This window comes from Lissotriton vulgaris, chromosome 3_1, assembly GCF_964263255.1.
Source record: "Lissotriton vulgaris chromosome 3_1, aLisVul1.2, whole genome shotgun sequence".
Classification (NCBI taxonomy): Eukaryota; Metazoa; Chordata; class Amphibia; order Caudata; family Salamandridae; genus Lissotriton; species Lissotriton vulgaris.
In genome coordinates, this window is record NC_141689.1 from 1,344,400,155 (window position 1) to 1,344,422,685 (window position 22,531).

Sequence of the window (22,531 nt, forward strand, 5' to 3'; positions counted from 1 at the left end):
ACTACCAACATTTGTGAAGAAGAACGGAGTTCCAATGGAGCTTGAACATTGCAAAGTTGAGTGAATTTACTCCAACAAGGCAGAGCGAGGGTTGTACGCAGCATGGACTCACGCGGAAACTGTAAGAGGCCCCGGTATTGCTAGTTTGCAAGCTGAGGCTGATGCTCTGTACTGCGCTGCTCACGCTCGCCTTGTACTCTGTAATGTTGTGTTTGAAGGCAGGCTCTAGTTTACTGGATGAGATAGCTAGTTTGTCCAGGTCACAGTTATTTATGGCTGTGGGCTTGGGCTGTGATTCTGCGGGCGACGAAGCTGGGCAATGTTCTGCTGCAAGTGTGATTCTGTGACTAATCTCAGACGCTGTTTCTGTGGGAACGGAGCTGTCAGTAGCCAAAGAAGACATCTGCCGCACTGCCCGAATCAACGTTCGCATCTATTGCACGGATTTGTATATAATGTCTGATGGTGTATGAATTTATTCACATATCACTTATTTTTGATTTTCAAATGCACTTTTGTACCATTGATTCGTCTATCCAAATATGAACTTTGTATAAGCTAACAAAAAGAATAAATATTTCAAATAAACTAATCAAAATAAGTATACAAAAGTTTATCAGGTTGTTATAGAGTGCTTATCTCATATGTCTACAATTGAGGCATAGAAGGGTATTCTTTCAGTCAACAATAGTTTAATATCTTCGCTAGCTATGACTTCCTTTCACTAGTTTCATTCCCTATGTTATAGCTAGTTTTTTGTAGAGGGGTCCCTTTTTTCCTAAATAAGTAGCCAAAGAAGCAGCAGGAATGCTCCTCTTATTTAAATTTACCATCACACATAGCATTTGTATACACAACGGACAGTAAGCAAAAGCATTAAAGCGGAATACCAGTACAAGTTAGCTTACCGAACTTGTTACAATTTAAGAATAGGTTGAAATTGACCAACTCCTCAACATTGCGTATAGTTTATATATATAATTTAAATTCAATATGGGCGATAATCTCGTGAGATTAGATGTTAAACAACAAAATCTCAGCGAGCGTGTTTGTTAAACATTTGGAAATCAGTTTGCTGCGAGTTTAGACGCACTGAGGGGCAGATGTATCAAGATACCATTTTGCACTTCTCAAATAGCGATTGTTAAGGAATCGCTATTTGAGAAGTGCAAAATGGTATGTATGTAGAATTTCACTATTTATTAGCGATTCCTTAGAATTCCTTAATTGCGATTAGCAAATTGCTAATCGCAATTAAGGAATAATTTCCCATTCATTTCTATGGGCCAGGAGGCCCATAGGAATGAATGTAAAATTATACTCAATTTGCGATTAGCAATTAGCTAATCGCAAATTGAGAATAATTTCAAGGGTGCAAGGGTGTCTTAAGGACACCCTGCTGCACCCCTGAATTTGATATGTGTACGCATATGGCGCACATACATGCCATAAGGGCATGTATGAGCGTCATATGGCACCTTTAGAATTTAAAAAAAGTGCTTTTTGAAAAGAATTAGCAAGTTACCACCAACTACAAGTTGATGGTAATTTGCGAATTCTTAGTCAAAAATCGCAACACTGAAATGCTTGATACATTTCAAATATTAAATCGCAATTTGCATTTTCTTAAAAGCCTCGCAATGTTAAGGAATCGCTAAATTAGCGATTCCTTAATATTGCGAGGCTTTTTGAATGATACATTCCAAATCCCATTTTTTTTGTCGCAAACGCTGCTATTTTCCGAATCGCAGCGTTTGCGACAAAAAAAACGGATGATACATCTGCCCCTGAGTCTCTTTAGGCTTTCAGCTCTGAGATGTAAACTATTGATAGAATTTACTGTGGGAACTTTTCACCCAGTTTCTGTAGTTGTTAAATGGCCTGTGCTGATGCTGCCAGCGCAGCACTCAACGGACTAAAGGAAAGCCACTTTAAAACCTCAGCTGCTCAAGGACCTCTGGTTGCAAGCGTCACTCACTTTTATGGCAGATACAGGGAAGCACAAGTGGCCCTAGCCAAACTGTACTCACAACAACTGTGCCTTGCATATGGGACTCTTTTAAGTGGCACTGTGTCACGCATTACAGCATCCATCCTATGTCACACAGTGCAGGAACAATCATATGTCATGCATTGCAACATCAATCATGTTTAACTCATTGCAGCATCAATCATAGCCAATGGTTTTTTTATTTGTGGACTGTTATCTGGCCAAGAACTCCACCTACACGTAGCGCTGGTCAGGAGTAAGAGGCCACACATGTCATGGGACCTGTTGACAGGAGTGCGCATGTTAACCAAGGAAACAAGAATTTGCAATGCAATAGGTCTCGCATTTGTGAGAGTTTTAGCTATTGACATTTTAAATGACAATACTTTTTATTTATATGTTTTGAAAACCTGCAAGCGGTGCATAAACACACACTTTGTACTTATAGTCCTTGCTTACGAGAAGCAAGGCTGGCTGTAAAAAAAGGCGCAGTTTCTGCCTGCCTTGCTTCTCGTAAGCAACAACTAGAAGTTCAAAGTGTGTGTTTATGCACCTCTTGCAGGTTTTAAAAACAAAAATAAAAGACATTGTCATTTAAAATGCCAATAGCTCAATCTCTCGCAAATGCGAGACCTATTGCATTGCAAATGCTTGTTATTCTAGGGAACGCACGTGATGGAAAGTGCTTTTATGTATAAATCTGGGAATTCGGCAATATAAGGTAGCACTCAAAATGCAGGTCAGCTACCGCATTGCCTATTGTATTTTCTCTTACAAAATACCTAGAATCGATCTAGCCTGTCCAATCTAAAATAATTTCTGATCCAGCCATATCTCAATACTCTTGCCATAATGCCCTGATGGCTTGGTCCCATAGGATACATGGATGAGACCTAGAAAGAGAATAGCCAACTTGTATATAGATGACATGATGGATTATTTTTAATACTGTAGTTTAACAAAGCATTATATTTTCTTTTATGATCGCTTCTTTTTATTTTGTGATTAACCATGATGCTGTTATGGTCTTTGACGGAAATAAAGTGCTTTGCAAGTGAAAGTGAACTAAAACAAGAGGGTTGGCTATTCTTTTCCGTAGGGGGCAGATACACGACTTGTAGGCACAACTTTGGGACAGAGAGGGGAAATATATAGGGCTATAATTACGTTTTGGGCCCCTCTGAATTTGGCTCATCGCCCTGTACGCTCCAAATGAAGGCAAGGAACCATTTTTCACAAACCTAATGCCCGCAATAGCACACTTTTCTAGTGCACACTGCATAATAGGAAACAACTTTAACGTGATCCTCAGTGTGGCTTAAGAAAGAGCTCCGATTTGAGAGGCGTGCCCCACATCCTCACCCTCCCTACTACAGGGAAGGATGATGACAATACACTATATTTAAGCTGATTGGGCACGCAAACAAGCAATGGAGTTTCAGTCACAGTCTAACACTGCCATCTACTGTGCAATATAAGTAATACGTAATATTAGCAAAACATATTATATTCTATGTTCTAATATATATACACACACATTTAAACACATATCTTCAAATGTTAATAAATAAAAATACGTAAACTACTTAGCGCATACTTTCCACTACAAACATATACGCATTGTAAACACCTGCGTGTAAAGACCTACATGCTAAACGTAATTGCGATGCAAAAAATGAGTTGCAATTGCATTTTATGGAAAAAAACTTTATGATAAAGGCTGTTCCCCACTGGGAGTAGTAGTTTGTGTCCTGGAGGATGTATGGTGACCCCACCATCCAGCCGTACGCAACTTCACGTTCTTCTCCCACATCCACAAGATGTATACACAGATAGACTATTTCCTTTTTAGGTCTCGCCTGGAAATAGCATCCGAAGGATGCGTCCAGGCTGGAGACTTATAGCTAGCTGACACGGGGGAATGAGGGACAAGAAACTGTCACGAGCTTATCCTTGGCTGGATTGAGCTGCGTGCACGAGCTTTCTGCCTTCAGCCTTCAGTTTCTTTTACAATGTTTCTTTTTCTTTGTGTGAGCTTGCCTTAACCGACAATGTTTCTTTCTTGGTGTGATCGTTGTTTCACTTTCGTTTCCCGTGTTAGACCGTTTTGTTTCTCGTCTCAGACTAGAGTGTGTTTGTTCTGAACACGAAATATGGGGCACAAGGCACACATTCACTTGACACGAAGCAATCAAACAGCAAAGAGCACATTTTAAATACAGCCGTCCGACTGCGTGCAATCAAACAGCACAGAGCACATTTTAAATACAGGGTCACTTTTCAACACGAAATAAATAGAATATCATGTGTCTTTAACGCATGCCTGCCTGCCTCAGGGATCACGCCAGCAACTCCCCGGGCGGCGGCGCCACACCTCCAACTCCCGGCGCAGCCCAGGCAGCAAAGCAACAGAGGCTGTCCCGGTGTGTGCATGAATGGCGGTGGCAGTCTTCAGGGCGTCGGGGCAGCTCCTAGACCAAGCCTGCCTCAGCTCGAGCCGCCCGTCTCAGGGTTCCTGCCTCAGGGGAAGGTCCGGTCCGGGAAGGTGCTGTGTCGATGGGAGTCGCAGCACACGCGCCCCAGCGCCTGCTCGCACATCCGGCCATCGACACTCAAAACAGGGGGGGTGATCCTCCGCAATGTTCGACCACCCTAACCCACACACCAGGCGATCACTCCGCTACCCCAGCCAGGGCCATCCTCACCGCTATTTCGCCATCAGCCGGGATACTGTCTCCGCAATCTCTCGGCGGGGCAGGGCGCCCCCGGGTGCGCAGCCCTCACGCCGCGAGTCCGCTCACCAGCGCAGGCAGGATTGTAGGGACACCCAGGTCTGACCGGCGACTTCCGGTCTCGGCTTCCGGCACCAGTGATGATCTCGTGCTTGCCCTCTGCCTCCCGCTACTATCTCTGCTGCCACTGCTGATACCGTGATCCTCAGAGCCCCAGGGATTTTCTGCGATGCCTCTTGCAGTACGCGGTTAGTGGGTGAGCTCCGTACCTCAGGTTCCTTGGTAGCAGCTCGCGGCCGCCTCTCGCCTCTCACCGCTGCCGCATGCATGCACACGCATTTACACTTACACGCAGGCACCCAGACAGGCAACCCCCCACAGTCACACACACACACACACGCATACACACAGACTCCAAGACACAGACACACACACACACGCACGCTCACACACATGCACAGCCCGTCGCCGCACGCGCGCGCGCGCGCACACACACACGCCCCCCCCAACAAGGCGAAGCCCAACTCACCGGCTTCCTCGGCTCTCACCGGCAGCAGGACTCTTCCTTCCTTCTTCGGCACCGGGGCGCAGGGTAGGCTCCTGCCTGCTCCGGTGCTCAAAACAATCGCGGGCTTCCTCGGCTCTCACCGGCAGCAGGACTCTTCCTTCCTTCTTCGGCACCGGGGCGCAGGGTAGGCTCCTGCCTGCTCCGGTGCTCAAAACAATCGCGGGCTTCCTCGGCTCTCACCGGCAGCAGGACTCTTCCTTCCTTCTTCGGCACCGGGGCGCAGGGTAGGCTCCTGCCTGCTCCGGTGCTCAAAACAATCGCGGCTCTTCCGTGGGAGGCGTGGTAGGCTCCCGCCCTCCTACTTCCTGTTTCCGGTTGTCCCGCCCGGCCTGCCTGACTTCCTGGTCGCAGGCCGGCGGCGGACTGCAGCACGCGCCATGCTTGTTCCAAGGAGAGGCCGGCGGCTTGAGCAGGGGGATGGGCAGTTTGGTGTTTGCGTGGTATAGGGAGGTGAGAGCCCAGCAGGAGGACGACAACTTGGAGTTTGTTCTCATTTCATTATATTTAATTAGTGTTCTGTGTATTTGTCAGCCTTTTTAAGACTTTCCAGTGCGGACTTCCAGCGCTGTTACGATTCATTGGATGATGAACTTGAACGTTCTCCGCCTTAGTTCCTGAAAACGCCAGGGGCACGTTTTACTTTTCCTTTCACCTTGTTGAAGATATTAGTTACAGAACGCATCCATCCATTCAGCAGGCAGGATGGTCTTTAGGGGAACCTCCAGCGCCCTTTATATAGAACAAAACTAGAAATTCCCGTTGGTGTATTTGGCTCATCTTTCGTCCCTCTTTTATCAGTGCCCCGTCTCACTCGCCTTCTCTTTTCTAGCGCCAGCCAGACAGCAGATGTCCGCCTGCTCGAGGTTTTTTGTTTGTTGCTGATTGTATCGCACGCTAATCTTTGAAAAGAAGTATGGTGACTCCTTGCAGCAGACAAATGCAGAGTGCAGAGTGACAGTAAGTGCAGAGTGCGTGCAGAGTGAGTGCAGAGTGCGTGCAGAGTGACAGTGAGTGCAGAGTGAGTGCAGAGTGAATGCAGAGTGACAGTGAGTGCGGAGTGACAGTGAGTGCAGAGTGAGTGCAGAGTGAGTGCAGAGTGACAGTGAGTGCGGAGTGACAGTGAGTGCGGAGTGACAGTGAGTGCGGAGTGACAGTGAGTGCGGAGTGACAGTGAGTGCAGAGTGACAGTGAGTGCAGAGTGACAGTGAGTGCAGAGTGACAGTGAGTGCAGAGTGCGTGCAGAAACAGTGAGTGCAGAGTGCGTGCAGAGTGACAGTGAGTGCAGAGTGCGTGCAGAGTGACAGTGAGTGCAGAGTGAGTGCAGAGTGCAGGGTGAGTGCAGAGTGACAGTGAGTGCAGAGTGACAGTGAGTGCAGAGTGACAGTGAGTGCAGAGTGAGTGCGGAGTGACAGTGAGTGCGGAGTGACAGTGAGTGCGGAGTGACAGTGAGTGCAGAGTGAGTGCAGAGTGACAGTGAGTGCGGAGTGACAGTGAGTGCAGAGTGAGTGCAGAGTGAGTGCAGAGTGACAGTGAGTGCGGAGTGACAGTGAGTGCAGAGTGACAGTGAGTGCAGAGTGACAGTGAGTGCAGAGTGACAGTGAGTGCAGAGTGACAGTGAGTGCAGAGTGACAGTGAGTGCAGAGTGACAGTGAGTGCAGAGTGACAGTGAGTGCGGAGTGACAGTGAGTGCAGAGTGCGTGCAGAAACAGTGAGTGCAGAGTGCGTGCAGAGTGACAGTGAGTGCAGAGTGCGTGCAGAGTGACAGTGCGTGCAGGGAGAGTGCAGGGTGAGTGCAGAGTGACAGTGAGTGCGGAGTGACAGTGAGTGCGGAGTGACAGTGAGTGCGGAGTGACAGTGAGTGCAGAGTGACAGTGAGTGCAGAGTGACAGTGAGTGCAGAGTGACAGTGAGTGCAGAGTGACAGTGAGTGCAGAGTGTGTGCAGAGTGACAGTGAGTGCAGAGTGCGTGCAGAGTGACAGTGAGTGCAGAGTGCGTGCAGAGTGACAGTGAGTGCAGAGTGACAGTGAGTACAGTCACTCAGCACCACCACATTATCACTCAGAACCACCACAGCACCACTCAGAACCACCACAGCACCACTCAGCACCACCACAGCATCACTCAGCATCACTCAGCATCACCACAGCACCACCACAGCACCACCACAGCACCACCATAGCACCACTCAGCACCACCACAGCATCACTCAGCATCACCACAGCCCCATTCAGCACCACCACAGCATCACTCAGCACCACCACAGCACAAATATGTTCTCTCAATGTTTCGAGCTTTATTACAAATGTCACAAAAAGATGTTAATATTTCACTTCTGTTCTTGGATTTCGTTACAATAAAATACACTGAACATAATCTTCACAAAAGTTATTTACAAAAGTTTAAGCTATTGCCATTATAAATTACAATCACTTTTATTAAGTATTAAAAAAAATTAAAAGCCATTGTTATTTGTAATATCAATACATCTAAGTCACGTAAATACAAATGTTGCATTACAAATGCTATAGGTGTCACATTTGCGAAAGTTATAACTATTGGCATTGTAAATGACAAAGCTATTAATTTAGCTATTTTCAAAACCAACACATAAATGAACATTTGGTGAATTACCATTAACATATTTGACTTTTTTACTAAGATATTATTGTACTCTTTTATGCAAACAAAATTTAGATACTGCATAAATAAGTTTAATAAAACATATTTTATATGTAGCTTTTTATGTAAAAAAAAACTATAGCACAAAGCAAAAAACAATTGCCATTTACAATGCTAATAGCTCAAACTTAAATAATGCGAGACCTATTGCATTGCAAATGCTTGTTATCATGTGACTTATTCAGGCCTGCCTCAACTCTGACTTAGAGCCTATAATACTGTCAGGTCTCGCAGCGGTCAAGATTGAACTCACAGTGGCGTTTACACAACCACCATTTAACAGACAATGGCAGGTCAGAGAAGTGGCAGAGACCACGTGCGTCGGGAATAAATCCGGGATGCCATTGCACATTATTTCCAGGAAAATACCATTCTCGAGGTCAGTAGGAATACAATTTGAGATGCTGATATATTTGTATAAGGGATGTTAAACACCGTCATATTTGAACGGTTCAGCAAGCAAAAACAAGCATTTGCGTGTTATTATGTTTGAAAAACTAAAGCATAAATAAAAGGCATTGTCATTTACAATGCTAATAGCTCAAACTCGCGTGAATGCGAGACATATTGCAAATGGTAGGCATCACGGACAACGAGAGGGAGGGAGGGCGGTAGGGAGAAGGCACGGGCAACGGGAGGGAGGGGGGTGAAGTCACGGACAATGGGAGGGACTGCGGAGGAGAGAAGGCACAGACAACAGGAGGGAGGGCGGGGCGGGCTTGTAAAGAAGACACAAAATAACTTTGAGCCTGCAGTAAGAGAAAGTGGATAAAGAAAATAGTGCTCACAGTCTAAATAACACGCACTGTGAAACAACAGAAGTAAAGGGGCCAGTCACCATGGGAGGTGACAAATGAAGAGGAGGCGGTACTAAGGAGGGTCTAACCCGCCTATTTACGAATCAGAAGCCAACATTTAGGACGGTTGTATGGCATTACAACGCAGGCTTTTACCCCGCATGCCATTACAACGCGGGGATCACAACAAAAGTCGTTACAACGACTTTCGCTGGAGGGCGCTGGATAGTGGAATAGTTTAATTTTCTATTCCAACTCCAGCCCACGTTGACAGTAGGGAAGGTGTTGGATAGAAAATTAAACTATTCCCGATCCAACAGCGCCCTCCAGTGAAAGTTGTTGTAACGACTTTCGTTGTAATCCCTGCGTTGTAATGGCATGGCGGGGTAATCCCCGCGTTGTCATGGCTGTTCCCCTTTAGGACAGACAATGACACAAGCCAATGGCAAATATTGGCGGAGAGTGGGCGTGGCTTCTTTTCCCTACTCCATTACAACAAGTCTCACAGAGCAGCGCATGCGTGCTGGTTATAGGCGCGACCTAAAAACAAGACTCAGTTAACCCAATAATATGCATAGTGGGCCTGTGCACTAAGTAAGTTAACCTCAAAGTCCAGTATGTCAAAACCACCCTGAGCATATGGCCTGATGATTATGGACCACTTTAGGCGCGGTTGCTTACCTCCCCATAGGAGTCGTAGTAGCTCAGTGCGTAGAGTTTTAAAAAAAAATGCGGGCATGGGCTGTACGGTATATTCATAAATAAATACAAAAATATCAGGAGAACAACCACCTTTAAATAAGGGATGTGCGACCTGCGAGTGAAAGGGACAGCAAAATCCAGCGAGTAACATTATCTGCAAGTTTCGTAATGACTGTACTATAGTTTAGCTGTACAACCGTGTCCCTGTCCCCAGCCAGCTGTATACCTAAGTAACGTAAGTCAGTGTCACACCAGTTTAGTGGAAAGTCTAGTATAAACTTCTTGACCGCGGGCATTAAAGGGAAAAACTGAGATTTCCCCCAATTGATACTAATCGCAAATAGTCTGCAGATTACGAGAAAGTCCCGCAACATAGGGTTTACATTTTTTTGTGGGTCTCTAACATATAGCGTAATGTCGTCTGCGTATAGGGATTTTAGGATTTGACGCAGACAGCAGTGGAACACTCTCTCGAGGTGCTGTTGACGGATTAGGGATGCCAGTGGCTCCACCGCTATAGCGAAAAGCAGTGGAGACAGCGGGCAACCCTGCTGTGTGCCTCTTGTAATGGAGAGTGTGGGAGAGAGACGACCATTGATCAGTACCTTGGCAGTAGGTTGTCTGTATAACAGCCTGATCCAGGAAATAAACAACAGGGGAAGCCCATGCGCTGTAAGACTCCAAATAAATAATCCCACTCCACAGAATCAAACGCCTTTATGGCATGTAAAAAAACTGCAGCTAGTGGGAATTCTGGCACCACATTCTGTAGGAGAGAGAACAGGGTTCTAAGGTTATGAGTTGTGGCCCTGCCTGGGACGAATCCTGATTGATCGGGGAGAATAAGTTTATCCATTAAAAGGGTCAATCTATTAGCCAAGATTTTAGACAGTATTTTCGTACCACAGTCCAAAAGTGAAAGTGGCCTGTAAGAGTGGCAAGACTCGGGGGGGGGTGGTTGCGGGGGGGGGGGGCTTTTACCCGGCTTTAAAAGGGATGTGATTAGCGCTTCCCTCATCGAGGGGGGAGCTCTCCCTGTTCTAAGGATTCCTCGTATATCTCCTTAAGGACAGGAGCCATGATGTCAATGTAGTGCTTATAAAATTCGGCAGATATACCGTCTAACCCAGGCGCTTTTCCATTTTTCAGTTGCATTATTGCTTCCCTGATTTCGTCAATTCGAATGGAAGGCACAAGAATTTTCTCTGCTTATCACTTAATCACCCAAGTTCTACATCCCCCAGGAAGTCATCTATATCTAGCGATCCGCTGCGCTTTGTGGTGTACAATGTGCTATAGTGTGAAGTGAACGCTGCAAGTATGTTGCTTGTGTCCCGATGTATTGCCTCCCCCGGTCCTGTGATTTCTAAAATATGCGTGGAGAAGCGTGGGTTTCTGATCACTTCAGCCAACACTCTACCTGGCCACTCACCCTCCCCATATCTGCAGGCCATCCAGTATCTACCCCGGAACTTCACCTCTCGCGCCGAAGTCTCCTCGTAGTCCGACAGCTTCTCTCCAAAGTCAGCCTGCACTTGACCCGTCTCCCCGCTCACTCATCTATACCTCCAGTGCCCTAAAATCCCGTTCTAATTGCTTGAGCATTCTCTGAATATCCCTGAGCACTCCAAAACATTTTGATATACAAAACCCTCTTATAGTGACCTTGAAGCCATCCCATATCATTGCCACACTGTCCACTGAATCTTTATTCCGCACAAAGTCCTGAATCTCCTCCTCCATTTCAGTGTGAAAAACCGTGTGTAACAAGGCAGTAGGTTGCAGCCTCCAGCTAGGTCTTAGTGTGTCATGAGTTTGAGTTTGAGTTTAAAAATATTTCTAGAGCGCGCGTACACCGAGCGGTTTCATGGCGCTATTTGTAGTACTACAAACCCAAAAAAAGAAAAGTACTAGAAGCCTGGGACCGATTTAAGAGGGAAATGCCTGGGAAAAAAGAAGAGTTTTAAGAGCTTTGCGGAAAAGGGAGTACTGGGGACAAGACCTCAAGGAAGGCGCAATTCTCTGGTCGGGATGTAGTCGTGAATAGCAGAACTGATAAAAACAGGGGCAGAGCCGGACCGAGCATTAAAAATAATGCAGCCCAGCTTGAAAAGAGCACGTTGCTGAACAGGGAGCCAGTGTAAAGATTTAAGAAGAGGCGTGACGTGATGTGATTTGGGTAAGTTGAACACAAGGCGGGCTGCCTGGTTCTGGACCAGCTGAAGGCGCCGCACGAGGTACGCCGGCATGCCACAATAAAGGGCATTGCCGTAGTCCAGGCGGGACGTTACCATTGCCAGAAGTATAAGTTTAAGGGCAGAAGGGGTGAAAAACCGGGAGACTTTACGTATAGTCCGGAGGGAAAGAAAGGCTGAGGAAACAACCGCACTAACTTGGGAGTGAAGGGAAAGTTGATCATTAAATTTAAAGCCAAGGGTTTTAACCGAGGAAACAGGAATGGGTGGGGGGCCTAAGGAAGGGGGCCAGAAAAGTGAGGACCAAGGACTGGAGCAACCACCCGTCAACACCAGTTCCGTTTTATCGGGATTGAGTTTCAGGTGGTTGTGATTCATCCAGTCCTGAATGAAGGTCATAACAGAGTGAAAGTTGGATATAGACACAGAAGAAGAGGAAAGTGGAAAAATGAGCTGGAGATTGTCTGCATAATTGTAGAAAGAGACCTCCAGCTGTTGTAAAGCAGAAATAAGAGGGGCAGTGTATAAATTAAATAACAGTGGTGACAGTGAGGAGCCTTGGGGGACCCCGAACGGCATATGCAGGAAATCAGCTGAGTAATCGCCCAAGCGAACTGCTTGCGTGCGGCCGCTCAGGAAGGAGGACAGCCAGACCAGGGCAGACCCCCCGATCCCCGCCGCCTCGACACGTGAAAGTAAGATGGCATGATCAACCGTGTCGAATGCGGCGGAGAGATCGAGAAGAGCCAAGGCCTGGGGCTGATTAGTGTCCATCCCCTCACGGAGATTGTCCAAGACAGATATAGCAACTGATTCTGTTGAGTGCGCAGGGCGGAATCCAGCCTGCCTGGGGGCCAAGACACTGTTCTCTTCCACAAAGGCGCTGAGGTTTCTAACTACGTGGCGTTCCAGTACCTTGGCTAGGAAAGGCAGGAGTGAGATAGGGTGATAGTTGGCTGAAACAGAAGGATCAGCACCAGTTTTTTTTTAAGAGAGGTACAATAACCGCCGATTTAAGAGAAGGAGTGACAATACCCTGGGAGAGTGAACTGTTCAGAAACATAAGGGGTGGTGAAGGACAGGAGCAGTAGATCTGTTTCAAGATGTAGGTGGGGCAGGGATCCAGAGGGAAACCGGACTTGACCAGAGGGAGCAGGGACTGAAAGGAATCCACCGTGAGGCGAGGGATGGAATCTAGACATGCTACAGCTGAGGAAAGAGGAGGGGCAGTGAAGGGACGGGGGGGGGAATATTTGCTCTGATCGTGCTGATTTTATCAAGGAAGAAAGAGTTAAGAGAGTCACAGAGGGGTTGGGAGGGAGAGGGTTTGAGTGAGGCCCTGTCAGAATAGGCTAGATCTTGGACAATATCAAAGATTTCTCTTGGTCAGTTCTCAGCGAACTGGATCTTGGATGAGAAATAAGCCTTCTTGGTTTCCAGGGATTGTGAGCACGAGTTTCACGGGCCAGCAGGGGCGGTGGGTGACATTTCAAAGTGGTGAGGCGCAAAGTGCATACAGCACCGTTGCGAGCGAGCGCAGCGAGCGACCCCGAACCCCATAAGGGGGGGTTACCCCCCCCCCCCAAGAAAAAAAAAAAATCTGAGAAAGCAGGAAGGTTAATAAAGCAATTGTGAAAGTGCAGTTATTACATTAATAGATGGCATAACATAGGTAGCTGCTTATTCAGTATAACCACAGAATGACCATGCAAGGTTCTACAGCATATTCTAAAGCAGAACAAAACAAGTGGAACTACCCCTCCCTTAAACCATACAAAAGAGGATGAATGAACTAGTCAAATAACAAAAAATCAGGGGAGGAATAGGCAACATACATGGGCAAAAAAGCAAAATGACAGAGCAAAATTTACAGTGTGATACTGGTTTACATTTTGCATTTTCTTAGTTACATTGAAAATGGTTCCAGCAAGACTTAATGTTTCAGGTTTGTTTTGCTGCCAACTCTATTTTTGTGGAGTTTCTTTTTAAGTTTTGGCTTTTAGCTGGCTGAAGGCAGACCTGTTGTTTTCAATAAATAAAAGAGTTTGCGCTTTGCTTGTGATTGTATGTCTTTGTTGACTATTTCAGTTGTCTCTGCCTGATTTAATGGCTTTCCTCATTATTCATGCATTTGTCCTGCCCAGAAACAATACTCACACTGGTTGGGTTGTATCCCTCCACTGCTGAATTTGCTTGAATTCGGGAAAATACTTCTTTTAGTTTCACACACCACAGGAATGTGTGTGTTCTCTTGCTCTCTCCTCTGTGTGCTGCTTCCTGTTTAGTTTCCCCCACGTCGTCACTTTCATTGTAGCTTCCCTCTACTCGTCCATAGCTTCCTCCGCTCGTCCCCATCCCGCTCAAATTATTATAAAATATTTCACCCTTTCCCCATTAGCCCCTAGCCATTTGTTGCCTGGCACACCTTCCCATGCCTTCTAACCCTTTCCCAACACTCCTTTTCCATTTTTTTAAAACCTTTCAGTGCCTCCTGCACTATCTCTGAGTGTTTTTTTTGTTTTTGTTGCCATTTCGAGGTTGCTGTGTGCGGGTGTGCTTGCACAACCAGGAGCCGGGGGCACTTAGGAATACTTTGGTAATACTTTTGCATATCCCATTAAAAGCGTACATCCATCCATCCCATTAAAAACCACATCCACTTTGGGAACTGATGCTTGTCACACAAGTCCTTTCAGCCAGTGAGAGATCAGTGGTCGTTCAATACTCAAGAGGCAAACTAAGACAGTAGGCACGACTACCAAGTCAACATTTAGGCCACCAACAAATCACTATGCAATACAACAATTCAGACAGAGGTAAAGGGCTGCTTGAAAACCCTTCAGTGGAAAAGTGCCATGCACTTACAACCAGCAACAGCTTAATGCTGTGAAAAATAACGAAACAACTGTTTCAATAGGCTCCTAATTGCAAAACCATTCACTAAGTGGAGCGGTCAATGGTGCTTTGATTAGCCAAGGCGATTTATGTCTGCCCTCCGATCACACACACAGAAACACACAGTTGCCTTCATACACAGCAAGCAATTATATTTGATTTGAAGCACCTTGAGACAGGGTAAAACAGAATCAAAAGGAAAAAGTACTGAAGAACGTCAATAGAAGCAGTCTCAGCAGCTCTATTCAAGCAATGATTTTATTAGGAAGGAGTGATTCATGTCACAGCACAGATAACACCCCCCCCCCACCCACCTATAAAGCCGGACAGCATGTTGCTATAACATGTATAGGAAGCCAGTGTGACCGTCTCCCCCATGCTTTAATGACCCCGGTCCGCAACCATTGTACTGAACAGTGCCCATATACTCTTACTTTATACCACGCGTCTTTCTGTACCTCTCAATCCCAGCGTGCCTCACCACTCACGCTGTGACCCTCGCCAGCCGACAGACTCACCATATTCCAGGGAGCTCTTCGTCTCGTCCTTCCACTCGGTGCCGCAGCCCCTCAGACTAGCCTTCCTCAGCATCTTAAGGCCGAAGCACGTGACGTCTCCACTCGGCGCTGAATGCAACAAAAAAGAATCTAGAAAAATCGGCTGAGCTGCCTTTTGTGTGCATTTAAAAGAAAAGAAATGTCCGATATGTTGTCCGTGAACTGGCTAAATCTGAGACGCTGACCCCGGGCCGGCCGCGACAGAGCTCTTCCTTGACAGGATGTCCCACCCCCACCACGCGCGGCATCCAATGATGGATGCTGCGCGGTGGACCAGCCAATCCTGGGCGCTGCATGTGGCTAAGGGGGCACATTTGCTGCTCGCCCTGTCGCCCTTTGTAAACCCGGGCTGTGGCAGGCGAACAAGGTCCCGCTGGGGAACTTACAGTGCGGTGAGTGCGCATGCTTGGGCAAGTTGCAAACCAATTTGCACTTGCGCAGTACGGTCTGCTGCAGCCTGAGTGTGTGGACTGTCTGTCACTCAAGCTGCAGCAGGCCATTCTCCCTGGCCCCTGCGCAATTCCCGGCGGCTGATTATTGAATGTTGCAACTTGCAATGTATTATGTTTATCATGTACTACAGTCACAGTAATTTTATTTACATAGGATTGCGGCCGGTGGCCGCGATGTGGGTCCATGAGGCTGGTGGGGCTACGCCCCTACGCCCCAATGGACGCACCGCGGCTGCGGGGCAGTGATCAGAGAAGGTTCGGGGAGGATGAAGCGCTTTCCGTATAGCCTGTCCTAGTCCTCTGGAGAGCAAACAGTAATCCAACCGTGCCCACGTCCCTGCATGTGCCGTAAAGTGCGTGCCTTCCTTCACCTGTGGGTCAGTATAACGCCAACTGTCTATCAGTCCCCCCTCCTCTCGTATTCCCTGCAGTGTTGCTTGCAAGTTGGTATAGTGATCTGCTGCAGTATTGGACCTATCCAGGGCCGGGTTAAGGGCTACATTGAAATCGCCGGCCCAAATAATATGCGTGCACCCTACCCCCGCAATCTTACCCCACGTTAATAAAGAAATCTGGTGCGTCGACATTAGGACCGTAGCAATTGGCTATTTTAACTGTATATCTACCCAATTAGCCCCATATTATTACCTCTCGTCCCTGGGGATCTGTCATTACACCCTCCAACACAAAAGGTGTTTGTTTCTTTATCAGGATGGCTGTGCCACGAGCATATGAGGAGTATGACGAGAAAAAACGTTTGACCCGCGAGACAACTATCTCAACGCATGCGTTACGACGCATGCATTATCATCGCGTGCACTTACAATGCGCGCGACGGTACGACGCATGCGTTATGTACGCACGCCATTACGTTGCATGTGCATTTAGAACCCATGCATTCCCAACTCATGGGGTGTAATGGACGCGCGCCGAGGCGGCCTCCGGGGGACACAGACGACAGGGAGACAACGCTGGAACAACGACAAGAGACAGGTAAGGAAGTGCTGTTTTGGGGTTGTGTTAGGGCTTCTAGGGCTAATAATAGAATAAGTGCTGTTTTGGGGTTGCATAAGGGCTACTAGGGCTGCTAATAGAATGGGTCCAGTTTTGGGGTTGCACTGGGCTACTAATAGAATGGGTGCTGTTTTGGGGTTGCTTTATAGCTACTAGAGCTACTAATAGAATGGGTGCTGTTTTGGGGTTGCGTTAGGGCTTACGGCTTTGTGTACTAATGGGGCGGTTTTGGGGTTTCGTTAGGGCTTAGGGCTACTTGCAGTATAGGGACTGTTTTGGCCTTTGTGGATTAGGGTTTAGGGTTGAGGTCGTAGTGTAGGCTTGCTTTATTGTTTAGGGCTTAGGGTTTAGGGAAGTGTTAGCGTGCCATATTGTAGGGTAATGTTTCATGGTTCAAGGATTAGGGTTTAGGGTCAGGTGAAGGGAAATGCACATAAGGCTAAGAATAGCAATGTAAAAACATGCGGGGCGTCTGTATGCAATGTAAATGTATTTCAAATGCATGTCTATACGAATGCGATGTAATGGTATGTGATGTGATTACTCACAATCTAAGGGGACATGCGATGTTAAATTTACGATGTAATGGCATGCGATGTGAGTGTTTGCAATGTACTATCATACATCCTTAGCAATGCTATACTTATCTGCTGACGGTCTAGATATGACAATATCTGTCTGCGCTTTCTCGGATCCCCCAAGCCCCTAACATTCCAGGACACGATACTCAATTGCTTGTTATAGATTGTGTCCGTCATAATCTTGTGCATGATGATGCCTAAAACAAAGCAGTGTTACATAGAACCACATTCGAACAGCTCAAGAGTCCCAATTAAAAACCTCATATTGTAAGAGTTGCCAGTACATACATTTGTCTACCCACACCCCACCCTCCCCCAACCACGGAAGCATCCCAATCATGCCAGTACTGTCCATCCCACCCCTCCTCCCCTATAACCATTAAGCAAACCATTCTCATAACTTTTCCGGATCAACAACCAGAACATGTTTAAACAAGAGGGGGATCACCCATAGAGGGAAGTACTGCTAGGTGGTTCACAAGTTCCCCTCGTTGTTTAGGGAATGCCTGTAATGTCAAGCACGTCGCTAATTGGGCCTCAAGGGTGCCTGGTCTTTTCCAATCTACATCTCTCCTATGCATGAGAACTCTCATCCGTGCCAGCATTCGCCTCATCTATATTAGGCCCCGCATGGTAGGTATTCCTGTCGTTTTCGCAGTGTAGGGTCTATGCTTGGTAATCAAGGACACGTGGGCTATTCAGCTGCTCATGTGGGCATTACTCTGAAGTCAGTGAGTGCGATCTCGGCGAATCCCGTTGTGAGGAGGATGTTGCCCTGTGCTTCTTAAAGTGTTTTAGGAATTTCTCAACCTGCTGAGGCTTGGTATAAAATGCCTGTTTACCCTGATAGGTAACTCGGAGGCACGCAGGGTACAGGAGAGCATAATCAATTTGGGCCTGTCTTAACTTTTGCTTCATAGCCATGAATTTACGTCGCTCCTCTTGCGTGTGGGTGGTAAAATCTGGGTACATAGTGAAAAGGCACTCCTTCATAGTGTAATTGCTTCCTCTCCCTCGCAACCTTTAGGGCCACATCCCTGTCCCTATAATTCAATAAACTAGCAATGAGGAGGTTTCGGCCCGAGGGAACGATGGGCCCGCTCAACGATAAAATGAAGAGATAGCAGTTAAGCACCTACCAAATCCAGCAGTAACTTTTCAATATACTCCTCCATTTTGCCTGTATTGGCGCTCTCCGGTATTCCAAGCACGTGAATGTTGTTCCTACGACTGCGCGCTTCAAAGTCCTCATTCTTCGCGGCTATTACTTTAAGAAACTTTTCCATCTGTGTTACCGTGGTGTCCATCCGGGCTGCAGTGTCCTCTGTCTCTGATATGTGGTATTCTGCATCTTTTATGCGTTCATGTTTATCCATTTTATGGGCTATCGCGTTCATGTGTGTGGATAGAGTGTCCATCTTATCTGCCATGTTTGCGAAGCCCTGCCGCACTTCTTGAAGGATCACCTGCATATCGTTACCCATGCGGGCTGTGAATCTTGCGACAGGCTTTCTGCGACAAGGTCTGTCTCTGTTGTTGGCAGACGTGTGCCTTTCTTCGCTTCAAAAGTAAGGCATGGCTGGCGCGCATCTGTTCTTCCTATGCTGAATGCTGCATCTAGAAAGGATGTGGGGAGCAAGGCACTAAAGCTACATCAAACGTGAGTGCGCCTGTCAATCCATGACTTTTGTGTGTGCCCAGAGTCCACAAAGGTAGCTACTCCTCTGACCGCCAGCACTTCACCTAAGGGGCCTCAGTAACCAGGGGGGCTACTTCAGGAGAACACCACTGCTGGGGGTTATTGGTGACACACCCTCCCCCGGCTTCTCGTACTACCTGCCCCTGAACTCTCAAGGACTCCAATGCAGCTCCTCCAGTCAGGTACTCTGTAGCGTTTCGCGGGGTAAAGTAAAATTTACATCAGTATCCCCCTGATATACACTGGCTGAGACGGTGTCTGCCTCTGTATTTCGCACTCCGCATAAAGCACAATGCGTTCCCCGTTATGCGGCCTCTGCCTATGGCCGATCCGCCACTCGTGCGCCACTTCAGCCCTGCATTCTGATTTGCCTCCTCCCCGCAGTTATCAGAGGCTGCTTGTTTTATCTTGAGTGCGTGAACAGTAGCGCCGCCGCGGTGACGCACACCGCTCTCGCGCTGCCTCCATTACTGCAGTGTGGCCCAGCTGCCACTTGGGAACCACAGCGCCCGCGTGAGGAGCCGCGCCGCAGGACAGCTCCGGGCAGCTCAGTGCCCCGCCTCGGCCATCCTAACAAACAGCTTCTGTATCAGGAAGCTGCACCGGAGCGCTCTGAAACCTGGAGAGCTGATGCTTCAATCTGTGGGCAATACTCGGCACCGCATTTCTTGAACATTTTCAACCTCGGGACCAGGATAATTTTAGGATGATTGCACCAAGCTACGGGAGCCTCACTCAATGGCGGTCATTCTGTTCGTGCGCCACCTTGCGCCCCCAGATATCTAGACCTTACATGCAGACTACATATCCTATTTTTAGCAATAATTTTGTAGGTTTTTGTGTTCACATTCAAGGGGACAAAGTTACCTTTGGTATTCAATGCCATGGAACTTTGAGTCAGGTAAAATGTTAGATGGTAAACTTCCCCACTTCAGCCTCTCCCAACGGGTCCCTCTCCCAGCCTTCAAGCCACCATTAAGAAGCACACAATGTAACCATAAAAGTGCAATGCCCGGGGGCTGATTTCCCCTCATATTCCTTTTCAACACTTTAGGTATCTCTGGCCTGAGCCTGGAGCCCTGGACCAGGGAGGTATAGGAAATGGGAAGTCCTGAGTAGCATGAGAATCTTCCCCAGATGGGCAACACACAGCCCTGGACAGGAAAGATCACTCTGGATGGAGCCTGCAGCCCTAACCCAGGAGGCCAAGCCCCATGTCATTATACTGATCTGCGAAAAAGAGTGTGCCCTCCATCCTGAACCAGGTGCAGGGCTATGGTGGGAGACCCCACACCACACAGCATACTGCTACATGGAGTCTACCTTCCTCAGGCCTGAGCCCTGTCTCTCTCTTGGAACCTGGGACTCTCCAGTCATGGAAGGGGGGGGGTCACCCAAGCTGATGTTCACAGGCAGCTATGGGATACCATAAACACCTACACATGACATTCAACCAGGAGACTTGGGTGTCACGGTTAGGGAAATGGTTGCCTGCACTCCTTATGAGAAGGAGAAAAGGCATGTCAAAGGCATATCTGTACCAGGAATGTAGTTTCTGCAACAGGAAACCAGGGTCTGACTATGGGGAACCAAAGTAGCAAAGCCCCCTGGGGCAGTCCAAGCCACACTCTGGGATAGTCCCAGGGTGACTGACATTCAAGCAACTCACTGATCGGCAACTCAACCTGATTTGCAGGAGATGCAAGAGGAAACTAGCACCACCAGTCAACTACCAACACATTGAGACAATCCAAAACCATGTCAGGCTTCCCCTCAGGGAATCAAATCCAGCAGTTCAAAAAATATTCCGGTGGCTTGGATGAGGAGCTGCACCCAGCAGCACCAGACAGGCAAGGAGCTTTAACAGCAGCAGAAGCACGCAGCATTGCCACATACCACCTGTGCTATAGCACAGATTAACAAGCAGGACCACACAAGCCATAAAACTGATTCCCAGCCAGATATGACCCGCAGCTGGGTACCTGTATTGGCCTACCACCAACCTCTATAGCTAGCAGGAGCCAGGGTTCCACCCCTTTACTTTGAGCCACATGCCTAGATGGAGGCCTTGAGCAATGCCAGTAGCCTGAATTCCACACCCTAAGAAGGCTTCGATGGAGAAGAGTCTGGTTTCCCCTACCATCAAAGCATTTCATGCAATGAGCACTGGAGGGTAATCATGAAAAGCGGAGAGGCTGGAGATCTCCCTTCCTGCACAGGGAACTTACAACCACATGCAACCACTGCGGTTTGCACCCAGAGCCTTCAAGCACCACATCATTTCTGTCAAAAGGAGCTGGGTTTCAATCATGGGCCTTGCTCTTTCCTATCCATGCTGTACTTCCACTTATGATGGGCCGCTCCTCGGTTGCTCAAAACACGGAGAGACCTGATTTGGGTGCACAGGGGCAAGGTGGCAGGGTCTCTAGAACCCCAGCCTGGAAAGGCACTACAATTTGGTTCTCCTAGATAATGCTGGGTGAGGGAGGGTTCCATCAAGGAAGACTTTCTTTTACATCTGGCCCTTCCCAAACCGGAGCCCAGGCCTAGCAGCTGGGTTCCCCACTGCACGTCTCCGCCAACAGACTGCTATATCAATCTCACACCTGCAACAGGAGGCCACACATACCGTGGCCCTCAAGTGTTGGTAGGGTCCTCCAAGTGAGACAACTGTCCCTCTTTCAGACCTCGCATTAGCTCTGAACAACCACGGACCACTAAGCTGACCTGTATGTAAGGAAAGGACCAGACCCTCTACTTGTATTCCATCCGGGTAGCAACAGAAGACAGGCTAATGGCGTTCCTTGGGATATCCCGCCATTAATGATTCTTTCACAATTTCACCTACAGAAAACATTGTTATGACTTTTATTTCATTTACCTGGTAAATCATCTTCTCTGTGCACTATCAGAGCTGTTGCTGAACCCAGTGAGACTGATCCTTAACCTCTTAAAACCATTCAATTGGTAGTATGATGAGGTGTGTGTACAACAGGATTCAGCAGGTTACCCTCGTCTGTCAGTGAAGTGTAGACACATGCTAATCTATTTGGTGTAATGCCTGTGCAGCTGCAGCCATCTGAGTGCATTTCAGACCTGTTCGTGCTTGGTCTCGTGTGGTTCTTCCAAGAAATTTAACAGCAACCTCTGCAGGCCACATAACTAGTTAGCATGGAAGTACAGATGAGTCTCATTTGTTATCAGAATTAATAAATCAGTTAAACACTCACAGAATTAATAAATATCTATTAACTATTCGATCTCTTTCATATTTGAACTGGGTGAGGTTTTCTGTGTTGAGTCTAATTAAGCTGGAGGCTCTGCTACTGGTGCTGCCTTTCTGTCAATTCAATTAAGTTTCAACTTTGCAACCATGTTTCCTCAAGAACTTGAAGTATCTGGAAGTTATGCTAAGAGGACGACTAGGTTGGAGGCTTTCAGACAAGATTGAAGGGTTACTTTAATGATGCTAAGAAAAGTGGCCTTTTCTTGCACTACAAATTAATCCAATTTTACTATTTGACTAGGAGATATAGTAGAGTTCAGTTGTACTGATTGCCTGATTTTTTGTAAATATTGTGCAAAACATAAAACAGAATTATATTGTTAAAAACTCCTGTATAAAGTCATAGTCATACTTTTTTTTAAGATGGTTACTGGACCCTTTAGA

General features: G+C 47.3%; 1 protein-coding gene across 2 annotated transcripts in view; it reads right to left on the reverse strand.

Annotated features, from left to right (window-relative positions):
• The window catches only part of SH2D4A (SH2 domain containing 4A), a 606,680-nt gene that overhangs the window by 333,636 nt on the left and 250,513 nt on the right, over window positions 1–22,531 (reverse strand). The gene's annotated exons all lie outside the window — the stretch shown is intronic.